A 14,249-nucleotide genomic window follows, 5' to 3' on the forward strand; every position below is an offset into this window, starting at 1 on the left:
GCAGATGAGGATGGGGGATGAATTGTGTCAAACTGCCCCGTACCCGCGCTGGGCTCGCCCTGTCTTCATCCCACTAGGAATAAGCGATTCTGAATTGAGTGGGTTTAAGCTGCTGGGGTGAAAGGGAAAGCAATCAAGCCCCACATGTATAGGAGGGCAGATCTCTGGGTATTTTGCTGTCAGCCCAGAGGTCCAGGTTGTATCTAGCTGTAAAGGCTACACCCTCTATACATCTTTGGTTTTTCCATCTTCCTGTGTGCCTTTTGCTGCAACTTATCTCCAAGAACACGTGACTCTAGAGCAAATCTTACCATTCATATGCTTATTCTCAACTTCTTGGGCGGTATGGACCTGACCTGCAGCTGCACAGAGTGACTCTTTCACCAGCATCCACTAAGATCATCTCAGCTTACCATTAGAAATGTTCTTGCCTAGTTTTCTGCCATTTTGGGAGGAAGAAAGAAACAGGTGAAACATCCTTCAGGCTTCAGCAGATGGTCCGTGATGGCTCCCAGCTGCACACCAGATCAGGGGGAGTCACACAGTTCAGCCTGTGTGATACTCATACACACATGCATGGAGCAAAAAGACTGTCAAAGACAAGCAAACTCAGCTGAAGGATCATCTGGAACATATTACCTCAAGAACTTTTCTTTAGAAATGAGTAGATTTTGCACTGCTGCAAAGCCACCCCTGATAAACCTTCTCTGAAGACATTTAGTGTCCTTCCAGCTACACGTGTGTTGCCAGACATCGCAGTTTGTGCTTCATTCTGCTTTAGGGGTACTTAATCTGTACAACCTCTGCCGGTCTTTTCTAGCTAACGAGGGGCACGAGGACCTTACAGGCGGCCTATTCTGAGAGGAAGGGCTTGTTCCCTGCCTTAGACACAGAAAATCTCTGCTGCTATAGCGTCACCATGCAATGGACGAGATAACTCAGCCCAGAACACGGGTCTCCCTGGACACCACTGAATAGTGTTTTGCTGGGGCTGAATAGTGCTGGAGCTGGAGCCAGCTTGGTCAATTAATTTTACCCAGTTGAAGATGTCACTTGGGTCTCCCAGCTGGAATCAAAGGCCTGGGAAGGCTCGCCTAGCCCCACGTGACTCTTTTAACCTGTTCTGCAATCCCACACATGCACAGATAGCATAAACCACACCACATAGTCTCTACCCAGAAGGACTGTGGTATTAGTATTTTTAAACTAGTTTTAAAAATACCTCCGATATTATGTCTTTTCAGTGTTTCCAGGTGGGTTTCATTTTGTTGGTGCTGTAACGAAGCTTATCAGTTGAGACTTTTCATGGTATTAATAAATCCATTTAGTAGCAGAGATGGACAGTATATTTAGGCAACCTGTTTTCATTTTATCCCAGTTTTAAAAGATGATGGTACCGACTGAATATAGAAAATGTTCACAGAATTGACAGGAATGAAACTAAATGGGTTCCCTAACTAAGAAGAGTTATAGGAGTTCTCATAATCACATAGGGAACTATGTCCTCTTCAGGATCTCCGATCGTTTTTTAAAAACCAGCCCTATTGAATTTTGTAACAAGAAGAGAATTTCCTGTTAAATACTTGCAGGGAAAAAAAAAAATCTTTAGGACTTTCTTAAGTTAGACAAAACAGAGAAAAACAGAAGATTTTTCAGCTGTGCTGGGCACATACATCTGCCACCAACTCCGACACTAATGAGTGCACAAGCACACTGGGGAAACGAGCCCACTGAAAAGGGTAGCCCAACCCTTCAGCCGGCAACAGTTCCTCAGTCCAGTGGATACGACTCTCATTTCTACTCCACTATGGACAACACTCACTTGTGTCTCAGGGCTCTGCATGGCTTTCAAAAAGGCAAAGGCCTTTAGTGTAACTTCCAGATCCTTCGACAAGCTGCTGGCGTTTTGGCTTGGGTAAAGCCTCGCCTTCGCCGTGCTCTAGCGGAAGCGAAATAGCCGTGCACAGCCGGTGGTGCTTTTAAGGGACACTCCTGTGTTCTTAAATCATTTGCTGCGATGTCTCAAAAAGGACACCAGAGGGCAAAAATTATTAACTGCTTCTCAGGGCCAGGCTGGTGGGGACGGGGATGCGGAGCCCTGCGTGTCACTTGCCCAGGCGTGAGCTGTGTTTTGGGTGAGGCTGACGGGGCCGGTGGCGTTGCTTTGCACGGACAGGCCTCATCCGACCTGGTGCTCTGGCTCCTTCCGTACTGTTGCACTGGAGACTGGTCCTCCTCCTCCTCCTCCTGACTAAACTCAAACCAGATGGTACCTCCCAAAGTGAACAAATGCTTCTTTCTTTATTTAGCGCAAGGGTAATCCATACAAAATGTTAAAAATACAAAATACAAAAAGCAGCATGATAAATGTGGTTCCTTGGCAAAGGAATCACATGACTATGAAAAGGCTCGTTAGATACATCTTGATAAACAATCAGGCAGCTTTAAATAGCCTTACCAGGAAAAAAGAAAGGAGTACATTTTCCCTTTATAGTTTTTTTCAAGTGTGGCAATCGCAGATGGTACTATTTTTACTAACCTCACTAAGTATTTAACGTACCTTTTTTTTTCCCCAATGTTTTCTTTTTTTCTCCAAGGCAGCTGTGAACGGACAACAGAGCTACTGGCACTTTTGGGTACTCTGCAAACAGAAATGTTGGCGAGGCTTTTGGATATAGTCTCCCATTGTCTTCTGCACTGCAGCGCAACATGCGGGTGGGATGTCCCGTGCCAAAAGAACTGAGGAGATCTTCTGTGCTATTATTAACACCAAGAATGACTGATTCTGTTGTAGCAATGGAAAATGTAAACTATCAGCCATGATGGGTCTAATTTTTCAATCTCATACTGGGGGGTACATGCAAGGAAAAACCATGGCCGCATCTGATTATCTTATGTAGCATTAGATGACAGAAAATGCAGTGCTTTAGAAATCCAGAGTACCTAAACCAGGGGTTTTCTAGGGGTGAAACCAGTTTCCTCCAAGTCAGCCTTGTTCCCTTGGTGGCCGGTGGCTGTCACCCCATAGATGGAGCTGCCATTTGTACAGCCTGTTCTGCCAAGCGCTGAGAAAGAATATCATGGACATTGTTTCATCTCCGGGTGTTCAGTGTGACAAGTCCTCACCACAGCTCAGATGAAGACCTTTGAGGCCAAAGCATGACAGTCTAAAGGAATGCTGCCCAATGTATGAAAATGTTGAATCATTTTCCACGGATCTGAACATCTGTGGTGCTCAGGGAAGATTTCATAGAGCTCTGTAAATATTGTTATGTGTTACTTAGCTTCACAGCATGGGTGCTTTATTATCCCTGGTTTATGGCTGGGGAGATTGGCACAGAAAAGATAAGCAATTAGCCCTTGGAAAACAAAATATTTTACGCCCTAGAGAAGCAGAACCCAAGCAAGTCAAGCCGTAAACCTGCCCATCTCTTACTTTCCATAACACTATTTCGTGGAACTACTGTTTCTAATTTGGAGGAGACGGCAAAAAACAGTTCACGATAAACAAAGTAGTGCTGTGCTTTAGAGCGATAAAATAAGAAGGGAAACACGTTTCTTATCAGATCTCCTTCTCACAATTGCCAATTCCAAGCACGCAAGGCATAAATTCATGTGATTCATTATTGAGAATGAAAGCTGAAATCCCTTTCAGAAAGGAGCTGGGGTTTTCTGAAAAAGGTGATTTCTATGAGGCTTGTCACAGCCACCTGGCTCGGTATCATTTTTGCTTCCTTTGGTTAGCAGAATAAACTTTTAAAACATCTATATCTCTTCATGAGCAACATGGAAAGAGAAGGGGAACAGGGTCTTTCTGCTGCTCGCGGGTCACGTAGCTGTTAACACTTCCAGCTAGGATGCTCAGGGCAGATCTCTGGGTTGTGGTCCGCTGGCTGACCAGGCTGGAGACGTCTCCAATGTAGGTGGCAGCCCCCCCAGCCCCGGCATACGCTGCAATGCTCTGGGGGCAGCGATGGCTGGAAGAAAAGTTTCCCTCAGATATGGCTTGGGGATTCCGTTCGGGAGGTCCAAGGCTTCCCAGTACCGCCATTTTGATATAGTTTATGTGACTTCAGTGAAGTCTTTAGTGAAGTGCTGCTCCATATTTAGGAGTTGTGCCTTGTGACACCTGTGCGAGCCTCGCTGTTGCCTGGAAATGCACGGAGGCAACCAGGCACTGAGCAGCGCTGGTTAACACGAGAGCAGCGAGTGCCCTGCCAAACGTTTAGGTGAGGGAGTCCCAGGCTAGGGGAGCGCAGCTTGCCTTCCAGATCCTAGCCCGAGCTTTGAGGCTGTTAAAAAGAAACAGATTTTTAAACGTATCATAATAACAAAAAGGCTTTCAAGTTTGTTTTGAAACTTTTGACACCAGAATCAGTGTCAAACACCTATGATCAGGTGTGTCGGTCCTCCTTCATAGGAAGGAGCCGCCTTATGGATGCGTCGAGGTGGTTTTTCAGTTGAAGGCGAAAGACGTGGAGTATTTGTGTGCTTCACAGAGTCATGTTCAATTTTACCCTCGCTGCAAGGATGCAAAGCGGTGGGGCAGCGTGGTGAGGACTTCTGTCTGAATCAAGATACACCTCCACACATGTGTGGTGGGGGAATGGGCAGCTGGGGCAGGAGGTCCCACAGTTGGGGCCAGGAGGATCATGGCAGTGCTGGACGGGCTCCAGAATAACCATGATGGGCCAAAAGCCCCCCAGGTCCTTCTCAAGTCCCACCATCAGCAAACGGCACCATCTCAAGTTGACTGAGAGGAGAAGGTGGTTGCAAATCCCGAACAGCTTTCTGGAGCCAGTGGTCAAAGAGTGTGGGGTGAAAAAAAAAATCCCTTCTGAAGAGCTAAACCCTGTTTTGGATGTGGGTTAGTGTGTGCCCTTCTCACAATGTTTGGGGCGTGAGCAAATGGCCTGAGCTTAGGTGAGTTTTACAATGTCCAGGAAAAGGCACGCATGGTTGCTTCTGCGGAGTTTGGTCAGGTAATGCAGGAGCAGATACTAGTTTCACAATCCATTTGAAGGGACAATACCGGATTTTTATTTGCTACTGTAATATAAAAAATTACTACTTAAGTAAGCTACCAGCTACACCAATTCTTTAGGGGGAGCTTTGAAGGAAGTGTTTGTCATTTCAAAGAACAACAGAAGGGCAACTGCAGAATTGTACGCTGCGGGCTGGAGCGGTGCAAACGTTAGCGTCACTGCACGGAGGGCTGTGGCTGCTCGGCGAACTTGTTCGTTACAGAGATGCAAGATAGATGCAACTGTATTGGGTTTGGGTGGCAAGGTTTTGGTGGTGGGGTGGGCTGCAGGGGTGGCTTCTGTGAGAAGCTGCTAGAAGCTTCTCCCATGTCCAATAGAGGAGGTGCCGGCCGGCTCAGAGATGAACTTGCCGCTGGCCAAGGCTGAGCCCATCAGCGATGGTGGTGGCGCCTCTGGGATAACGTAGTTAAGAAGGGGGAACAAAAAACCTGCACAACTGCAGCCAGAGAGAGGGGTGAGAATGTGTGAGAGGAACAGCCCTGCACACACCAGGGTCGGTGAAGGAGGGGGAGAAGGTGCTCCAGGAGCTGGAGCAGATACCCACCTGCAGCCCGTGGAGATAATGGTGGAGCAGATACCCACCTGCAGCCTGTGGAGGTAATGGTGGAGCAGATACCCACCTGCAGCCCATGGAGGTAATGGTGGAGCAGATACCCACCTGCAGCCCGTGGAGGTAATGGTGGAGCAGATACCCACCTGCAGCCTGTGGAGGACCCTACGGTAGAGTGGGTGGATGCTCAAATAGGGCTGTGACCCTGTGAGAAGTCTACACTGGAGCAGGCTCCTGGCAGGACCCATGGAGAGAGAAACCCACGCTGGAGCAGGTTTGCTGGCAGGACTTGTGACCCCACAGGGGACCCATGCTGGAGCAGCCCGTTCCTGAAGGGCTGCACCCCATGGAAAGGACCCACACTGGAGTGGATTGTGGAGAACTGCAGCCCATGGGAAGGACCCACGCTGGAGAGGTTCATGGAGGACTGTCTCCTGTGGGAGGGACCCCACCTGGAGCTGGGGAAGAGTGTGAGGAGTCCTCCCCATGAGGAGGAAGGAGCAGCAGACACAGGGTGTGATGAACTGATCGCGACCCCCATTCCCCGTCCCCCTGTGCTGCTGGAGGGGGGGGAGGTAAAGAAATAGGGAGTGAAGTTAAGCCTGGGGGGGAAGGGGTTTTAAGACTTGATTTTATTTCTCGTTACCTACTCTGATTTGATGGTTAATAAATTAAGCCGATTTCCCCAAGTTGCGTCTGTTTTCCCCGTGACGGCAACTGGTGCATCACCTCCCTGTCCTTATATCGACCCACGAGCCTTTCGTTGTATTTTCTCTCCCCTGTCCAGCTGAGGAAGGGGAGTGATGGGCTGGCTTTGGTGGGCACCCAGCATCCAGCCAGGGTCAACCCACCACAGAGACCAACTGACCAGTGGTGTCCTGCTTCTTGCGAGGCTCCTTCTGACGGGCCGGTGTCTGACATACGCAGTGGCAGCAGAGTCATCACCAAGAACACAGTGAATCCCTCTGGAGCCACTACTTCGTAAACTACATGATAAACTGAATTAGAGGTACCCGAAAGACTTCACTTCATGTGACTAAAGATTAGGTACTCCTTCAGGTGCAGCAGTCTTTGAAACTTATTGGACATTATAAGCCCTGTATTCAGGGGTTTATTTAGAAGACTCGACCTGGGCAATGCTGTTTGAAAAGCCTCTGTAAGCCAGGAACCCAAATGATGCTTTACATAGGAACGTCCCAGCTGTGTGACAAAGCTGCGCTTGCCCCTGGTCCTCCTTAGCCCAGCACTGCCTCAACAGAGGCTGTCATACAACCGTTCACATTAAAGGAGCTCCCCCACCCCCCCGCAGATGCAAAACACCATAAATACAGTGGTGTGACTACGTGAACGACCTTGGCACTGCTATCGGGCATTGCGTAACGATGAGGAAATACTCAGACCTCGAGAAGTCAAAAGCAGAGGCTGTTCTTGCTTTAAGGGGAGCACTAGGTGTCACTGCAGTCCAAGGAAAAGGCATCGGCTCGAGGGCCCCAGCAATTGCCAGGGAAAAGTAACTTATTTCTGCATTTGAGAAAAAGTAGGCTTTGATGATGGCAGAGAAATAAAAGAAGAAGACAACCATGTTATAAATACAGCTATAAATATAAATGTATAAATTTTATGTGGATAGCATCTTTTATTCGGAAGGGAAATAGATGATTTGTATGGCAAGTTGCAGTATTTTCCAGAATCATCTTTTTCAGCACACAGTGATAGAACCCTCATCTTGTTTAAGCTGAAGACTCCCGTCTTGAAAAGGTCTGTTGTACAGAAAATGCTCAATATTCTTTCCCTAATTAGCAGCAATTTTAGGTAACTGATATAACACAACTTAAGACAAGTAGGGCACGAAAGATTAGGGAGCACCAATATGTAAGTACAGAGCACACTAAAACAGAAAAAGTCTATGGGAAAGCATCCATACTCCAACACTTCAAATTCCCTTGTTCATTCATCTTTCTTAAACTTTTCAACCTCTTCTCCCTATTCCTTTCTCCCTGCATCCTAAATATCCTTATCTCCTCTAATTTTCCAATCCAAATGTGTTCTGAAATAATTGCAGATGTTGGGAGTTAGAAAAATGAGAGTGACAAGTAAGAAATACAAATTTATACTCAGAGCCAATGAATCCTTGTATTTCTTCATGTCTGGATTTCATAATTTGCTGATTTGTAATGTGGAAGAACAGCGGGAGTGAGAAACAAAGTTCTGACAATGTGTTTTGGTTTTTTTTTTCTTTTTTTCTGTCTTTTAACAAATGATGACTTCTGTCAAAATAACCCCCCATAAAACCTTATACAGCTCCCTTGTGAGTTCTTCCTATGCCAATTAAGTTCAAATTAACTGTAGTGGCTTTTTATTTACTTTTTTATTTATTAAATGTGTCCAGACAGCCTCTGGCTACCATTAGAAATTTGCAAGTAAAACAGACGGCTTGTTGATCTGTGTCAACTCAGTTCAGAGTCCCCTCCAGGATAAACTAGATGTGTTCACCACCACGTCCTCAGGCAAAGGCCTGAGCAAATAGATGAGCCATTCATCCTGCCCAAAAAATTAACGGGCTGGGATACTGGCAGACCAACGGAGGAAATGAAATTCACAGGTAGGCAGACCTCCTACCGATGAGTATCAGAGAACGCCAGGCTGGAAGGGACCTCAGGGGTCATCTAGTCCAAAAGTAGGTAGGAGGCATTTCCAGAACTGCCCCTGCTAAGAATGATAGGTAAAAGAATAGCCCTGCTGACCTTCTGCAAAGAAAGAGAGGGAGGCCAGGAGGTGGTTTGGTACCTGCCATGCCTTCTCCCAGCAGTGGGCTCAAAGCTGAGTTTTGCAACCACCCGCCGATAGGAGTACCTTCCACTGAAACGGGTGGGTAGTTATGTATCCACAAAGGTCCCTTGCATGGGGTGAAGCTCAAAGGCTCCGGATGCTGATTTTGCAGTTGCAAGGAAAGGACAGACACCCAAGACCCTGAGGGGGCTGAACAAGAGACATCCAGAGGTCGCCTTCCCACCTCAGCTATGCTATGATCTAGGAAGTCTTTTCAATTTCTAACTCCTAGGTTCGCAGGTTACGTTACAGGGAAAAGACAGAGCGTTTGTGATCCTGGTTTACACCTTTGCAGAGGAGAAAAACCGGTGAGTTCAAAGACATTGTAGTAGGATCAAAGCACTCTGTGAAAAGAATGTGACCTCATGGTGGCCTACCGAATTTGCTTGAGTTTAGTTTAGAAACTTCATCTATTTTCACCCAGTTACTTCAAGTGCAAAATTTTCCTATTAAGAATGGGTGTTAGCAGGTTAAAGAGCTGCAGGCTGATAAACGCAGATCTCCTCAGTCAAGCCTGGCCCTGACACGCCGCGTAGGCTGACAACAGGACAGCCTATCAATTCTGTAGGTGTCCAGACCATAACGGAGGTAAGGTGGCAGAGGACAGGCAATTATTCATAAGCTGTAAATAACAAGATACGTGACACAGCTAATACCAGATGATGTCTTTTCCTTATGTTGTAAAAAAAATGATTTAAAGGTGAGCTGAAGTAAACTGGAAAGTTTTGGGTCGTTGGATTTTTTTGGTAGTGTTTAACAACTACGTACCTAATTACTGAGAGAGATCATGTAATTAACATTAATTTAGCTTAAAGCAATGTTTTTATAATTGTTTGTGGTGTTTTATGTCAGGGCCTACATTCAGGGTCCAGTTCTCTGAGTAAGACGAAGGTCTCAAACAACTTGAAATAGAGCGTTTTGCTGAATTCTCCTTCTGACGTCATTACCATAGAGTATGGGGATGCTGCTTTCTTCCGACTTGCTCAGTGATAGCAAGGTCCAGTGTTTCTTTGTCAGTCCTCACGCTCTTGGTGTTTGGTGCCATCCCATCATTCTCCTTTCTTCTTCTGGTATCTGTCCTCTACTTTCTCTCTTCTCAGCTTATTTTCTTCCATCTGGTCATGTTCATGTCTTACCATAAAATTAATGTGCTTTCCTCATTTTCCTCCTCTCCTTAAACATAAGCTCTCCTTCACCAGGGCCAATTCTGTAAATATCTGAGTCTTGCTGAATCACTCATTAATATCATCCCCACAGACGCCTCTTGAACAGCCGTTTCCAATAGCACATCAGCACATCATGACTGCCAAGGAAGGCGCTCAAAGGGAAACAAACTGCCACTCAACATGCCCAGCATGACACCAAACACATGTGATGTCATTCCACAACCACAGGACTTAGCGTTATTTGGTTTTGATTTTCCCCAGCCACTGGTACTGGACTAGCAACTTCACAAAAAAACCCAGTTATTTAATGGCAGCTGTACAAGCCAGAGAGCCTGAGCTAGTAGCTTTAGAAAACTGTGATTTGATTTCACACTGGCCAGCCTGAGAGGCAGTGTCAAAAGGCCTGACGTGGCACAGGCCCAAACAAACAGAAGGCATAAGACAGTGATTTCATACGAGGAACTGAGTTTTTATAATAAGCTTAGGGACCAAAAGATGGACAGCAAAGGTTAAAGAAAGCATGTGGAAAGCCATTGCCTACTTCTTTTCCAGGATAAAAGGGAAAATATTTGTCTTTCCTCTAGCTTGGAGCACAACAGAGCTCTCTCCTTTCTTATTAGGTAGGAGAATCATATGACGAATCAAAATATGGGGCTTGATTTTGGCTAAAAAGTAGTAATCCAGATGTGTAGACTCTTTCTAGCCCTCAGTCAGCAGTCACTTGAGCACTATCATGTGCTATAAATAGTAGAGTATTTAACCTGTGCCTTTTTAAGACCTTATAGCAGAGCAGCTAAGAAGAGAATATCTAGATCAAGTGGAGTGAGACAGACGCGGTTCTGTAATGGCTTCTTCTCTAAAAGGAGAAACGAACAGAGCCTGCCGTGCTAACTTTCCCAAGAAAAAATACACTGTCCTCAGTATTACCTGCCTGAGCTAAAATTCAGAGGAAATAAAATTGCAATCCCAGCACATTCGTCTCTGTGGCTTTCAGTAATGGAGAAGCGCTGGAGAGCCCAAGGAGCCCCCAGAAGAGCAGGACTTGCACATACAGGTACCACCTTTCCATTGACTTCTTGTCAGGAGACACCTTCCAGGCACATCCCTGTCTCTTTTTTTTCTCTACCCATCAGGTCACCAGACCCATATCTTTGTCTTGCTTATTTGGATCCATTTTAAACAACGCATGGAAGGGTTTCTTCTGAGGTGCCTGGTCAAGAAAAAAAGTCCAAATAAGACTCATCTAATGAAACTATGACAGGAAGTGTTTAGTTTTCCCCTCTTCATCAAACCCCAGTCCTCCCGAAGAGCCACAGAAGCTTTATTTGTTGCACGTGCGGTGCCATAAGGCTTCCCCTGCTTTTAGTCATACCAATTCTACCCGCTGCCTTGTCTCGCCGCGGTGCTTTGTGACGAGTGCTGCAGGGAGAGGTTAAGAGTGTGCACTGGCCCCACGCCTCTGCCATGGACAAACGTAATACTCCCAGTGTTTATGATAGGCTGAAACTACAGTGGCAATAAGTTTGTGTATGTGCTCCAGGCACGCATATGCATGTGTCGTGGAAAGGCTCTGAAAAAATGCCTGTGAAGTGCTTCCTCTGCCTCTCTGTGGTTTTAGACCCTTGCTAACAACTCGAGAGATAAAGTATTTATTGTTGCGGACACCATCTCCAGTTCTCAGATAATCCACAGAAATACCGCAGTTTTCACGCTGATACTTTCCCCTGACTATGCTTTCTTCAAAATTTATATTCCATAAATTGCCTCGCTGCAACATTTGAGCCTGCTGTGACAGGCTCGTGGCATCATTTGATATCATTTCTGTTATCTGGGGTTGATAAACAGGAAAGCATTTCCTGCAAGAATTCTTGCACGTGCATTTTTTGTAATAGTCTCATGGGAGAATATTCAACCAACTTTACTAATTCCTTTTCTCTGGGCATTCATGCCAGTGAAATGCGATCATGTCAACGTCTAAAGACTGAAATGCAAAGGGAAATAGGCAATGGCATAAGCGTATATATTTCCCTGCAGCTATAGAAGATTCTTGGATTATTTTTTCCGTTCTGATCTTCTGGATTTTAAAATAGATTCATGAATTTGTATATGGCCACAAAGAACAAAATCTCATTTTATTTGCTCACAGAAATGTAATTTATCCTCACAGATTTCATCAGAGCTTCATATTTCAGCTCAGGTTATCAGCACTAGAATCTGTAGGACAGAAATAGGAACGTCATGGGTTTTTATAAAGACTGATTGGCTTTCTGCTGAGTTCACTAGACATACAAAGAAATATGCCAAACCTCTCTGTATTTTAACCACAAATTTGCATTTTATCATTGCCTCATTCCAATTTGCTTACTTCTCTTTCTTTCTAGATGCCAAATGATAATTTTCTCATATAAGGAAAACATACTTCTTCATCAGAATCATTTAAAAGCCATCAAAAGAAAGAATTACAATGATAATTTTAAAATACCTGCTTTGGTTAGAGAATAGACTCTCATCTGTGAACAGGGTATACACTGAATTATGAATTAAAATAAATAATGAAGAAAAAATCTATTTGAAAGTTTCACTTGAATTTGATAGCAATTTCTATCCAAGTCAACATATGAGACTCTTGCAGTGTTGCCAGTTCACACCGTTTAAGCTTTAACATTTCAGAAGCGGATGTTCTGCTGTGAAGCTTGAAAACGGCCCATCTGCAAGTCTTAGGCTGGAACATCACCGCCCTGCTGAGACGCGCCCGCTACGCCGGCAAATGCAGATTACACACTTTCCTCAGGGACACAGATCGCCCAGCTGAGAATAGAAATGATATCAGGCGGCTCGGTTTCAAACCAAAGTAACCCAACGGTGGACATATACAAATTTAGTATGTTACCATTGAAAGCAGGAGTGTTACAATGCCTGGATACGGCACTTGCTGCAAGCAACAAGGAAGGCTGTTGCATAAAAGAGTTAAAAAAACCTCTCAGGAATGATTGCTTCAGAAAAGTGTGTGTGATTTGTCTCTTTTCCCTCTGCAAGGCAGAGTGAGGGGAGCGGGAAGGTAGCACAGGGCTATTGCTATCCTTTAGTATAAAGACACCCATCACTCCTTCCCGTAGAAGGTCCATTACTGGAGCACGACAACAGTTAATGCACCTATACGTTGGATGTTGTGTTATTAATGGCCCTGCTAATAGCTGCTGACAGTGAGAGAGTGAATTTCCACAGTTCACAGCCCTTTGTAGGACTTCTCCTGGAACATTTCTCTCCGCTATCATCACCCAGGCTCCCCCTCTGACCTCTTTATCAGTCAGTGAGTGGTACCAGAGGCTTAAGACACATAATCACAGCAGTGTGCCATGTGTGCTCTGCAGCGTGGCACAATGCTGCAGGCAAAATTAGAAAAAAAAAAGCGCATTGCTTTAAAAAATACAAGTTCCTGTTAATGCTTCGTGAGTTAATGATGTCATTTAGTTTCGCCTTCTCCTTTCGTGCATACTAACTTCACATGAATTTTCGTATTTCATCTTCAAGTGAACCTTCAGATTTAAAGCTATGCAACCTCACCCAAAATTCACCACGGTCAGTGAGAGGGCTGCCATTGACTTCAGTGGACTTTGGATCAGGTCCGTATCTACCGTGGAGCTCTGGCTCCCTTGGCTCCCTTGGCTCCTGGCTGTGAAACCAGAGCATGAACCTGGCTTATCTATATAGTCGAGGAATTGAAAAGTAACGTTAAAAGAACACGCTGTTATGTTTGCTTCCGCTTCTGCCTCCCTTTCAGGAGAAAGAGAAGTAGCTGCTCGTTTCAGGACATCTGCAATTAAAGGTAAAATCAACAGCTACAGGTAACAGTTTATTTCAAGCGTGCTTTGTGCTCAGCAAACCTTAGAAAATGGAAGCTTTTTCCTCCACAGACCAAGCGGTTGAGTGAATCCCCGTTGTTTGGTACAGGTAATGTTACACAAATGTTGCTGAAGCACAGTACTGGCTCTTGGACTGCGCTTGGTGTCTGCAGGAGCACCTGGAGTCTTCCAGCGCCTTCAAAGCCTTGCCCTTGGCCTTTCACAGAAACGCATCTACACACGGCGAGGGCGGCTGTAACAGGACGGGTGGCTGTAGTGTACTGCTCCATGCGAGACAGCGGAGGCATCAAATCTCACTAACTCCACCTGCTGAAATGGCCAAAGCTTCTGTGAGACACTTTTTTTGTCGTTCACACTCTCAATGGTTACTGTACTGCCACAGAAAGCCTAAGGTATAAGGTGGGCAAAACCATCCTGAGCATCTTCTTTCTAATAAGGGACATTATGAGAAGAATGTAAGTACCTGAGTGGCAGTTTCTAGTAACTCAGAGTTTGCATTTGAGCTGTTCAAAGACATTTAAAATACTACTTTTTTTTTTTCCCGGAGCATCAAGGAGTTTGTATTGGATAGCAATTTCCATAATTAAAAGGTCAGTGAAGCTATTTCCAAGTCGTCTTCACAGCAGAAGTAACTTCAATCTTTCTGTTACTCTTTTTGGTGTTTTTCAGCCTGCTAGAAGAGCACCCGAATGGATCACTTAGGGAATGCCCAATTTTTAAAATAAGTTCTTAAAGGAACCTTTTGGTTGGTTTGTTTCCGTAACACAAAATCTGTATATAATCCTTACTCAAATGC

The sequence above is a fragment of the Phalacrocorax carbo genome, chromosome 3 (genome assembly GCF_963921805.1).
Source record: "Phalacrocorax carbo chromosome 3, bPhaCar2.1, whole genome shotgun sequence".
NCBI classification, from domain to species: Eukaryota; Metazoa; Chordata; class Aves; order Suliformes; family Phalacrocoracidae; genus Phalacrocorax; species Phalacrocorax carbo.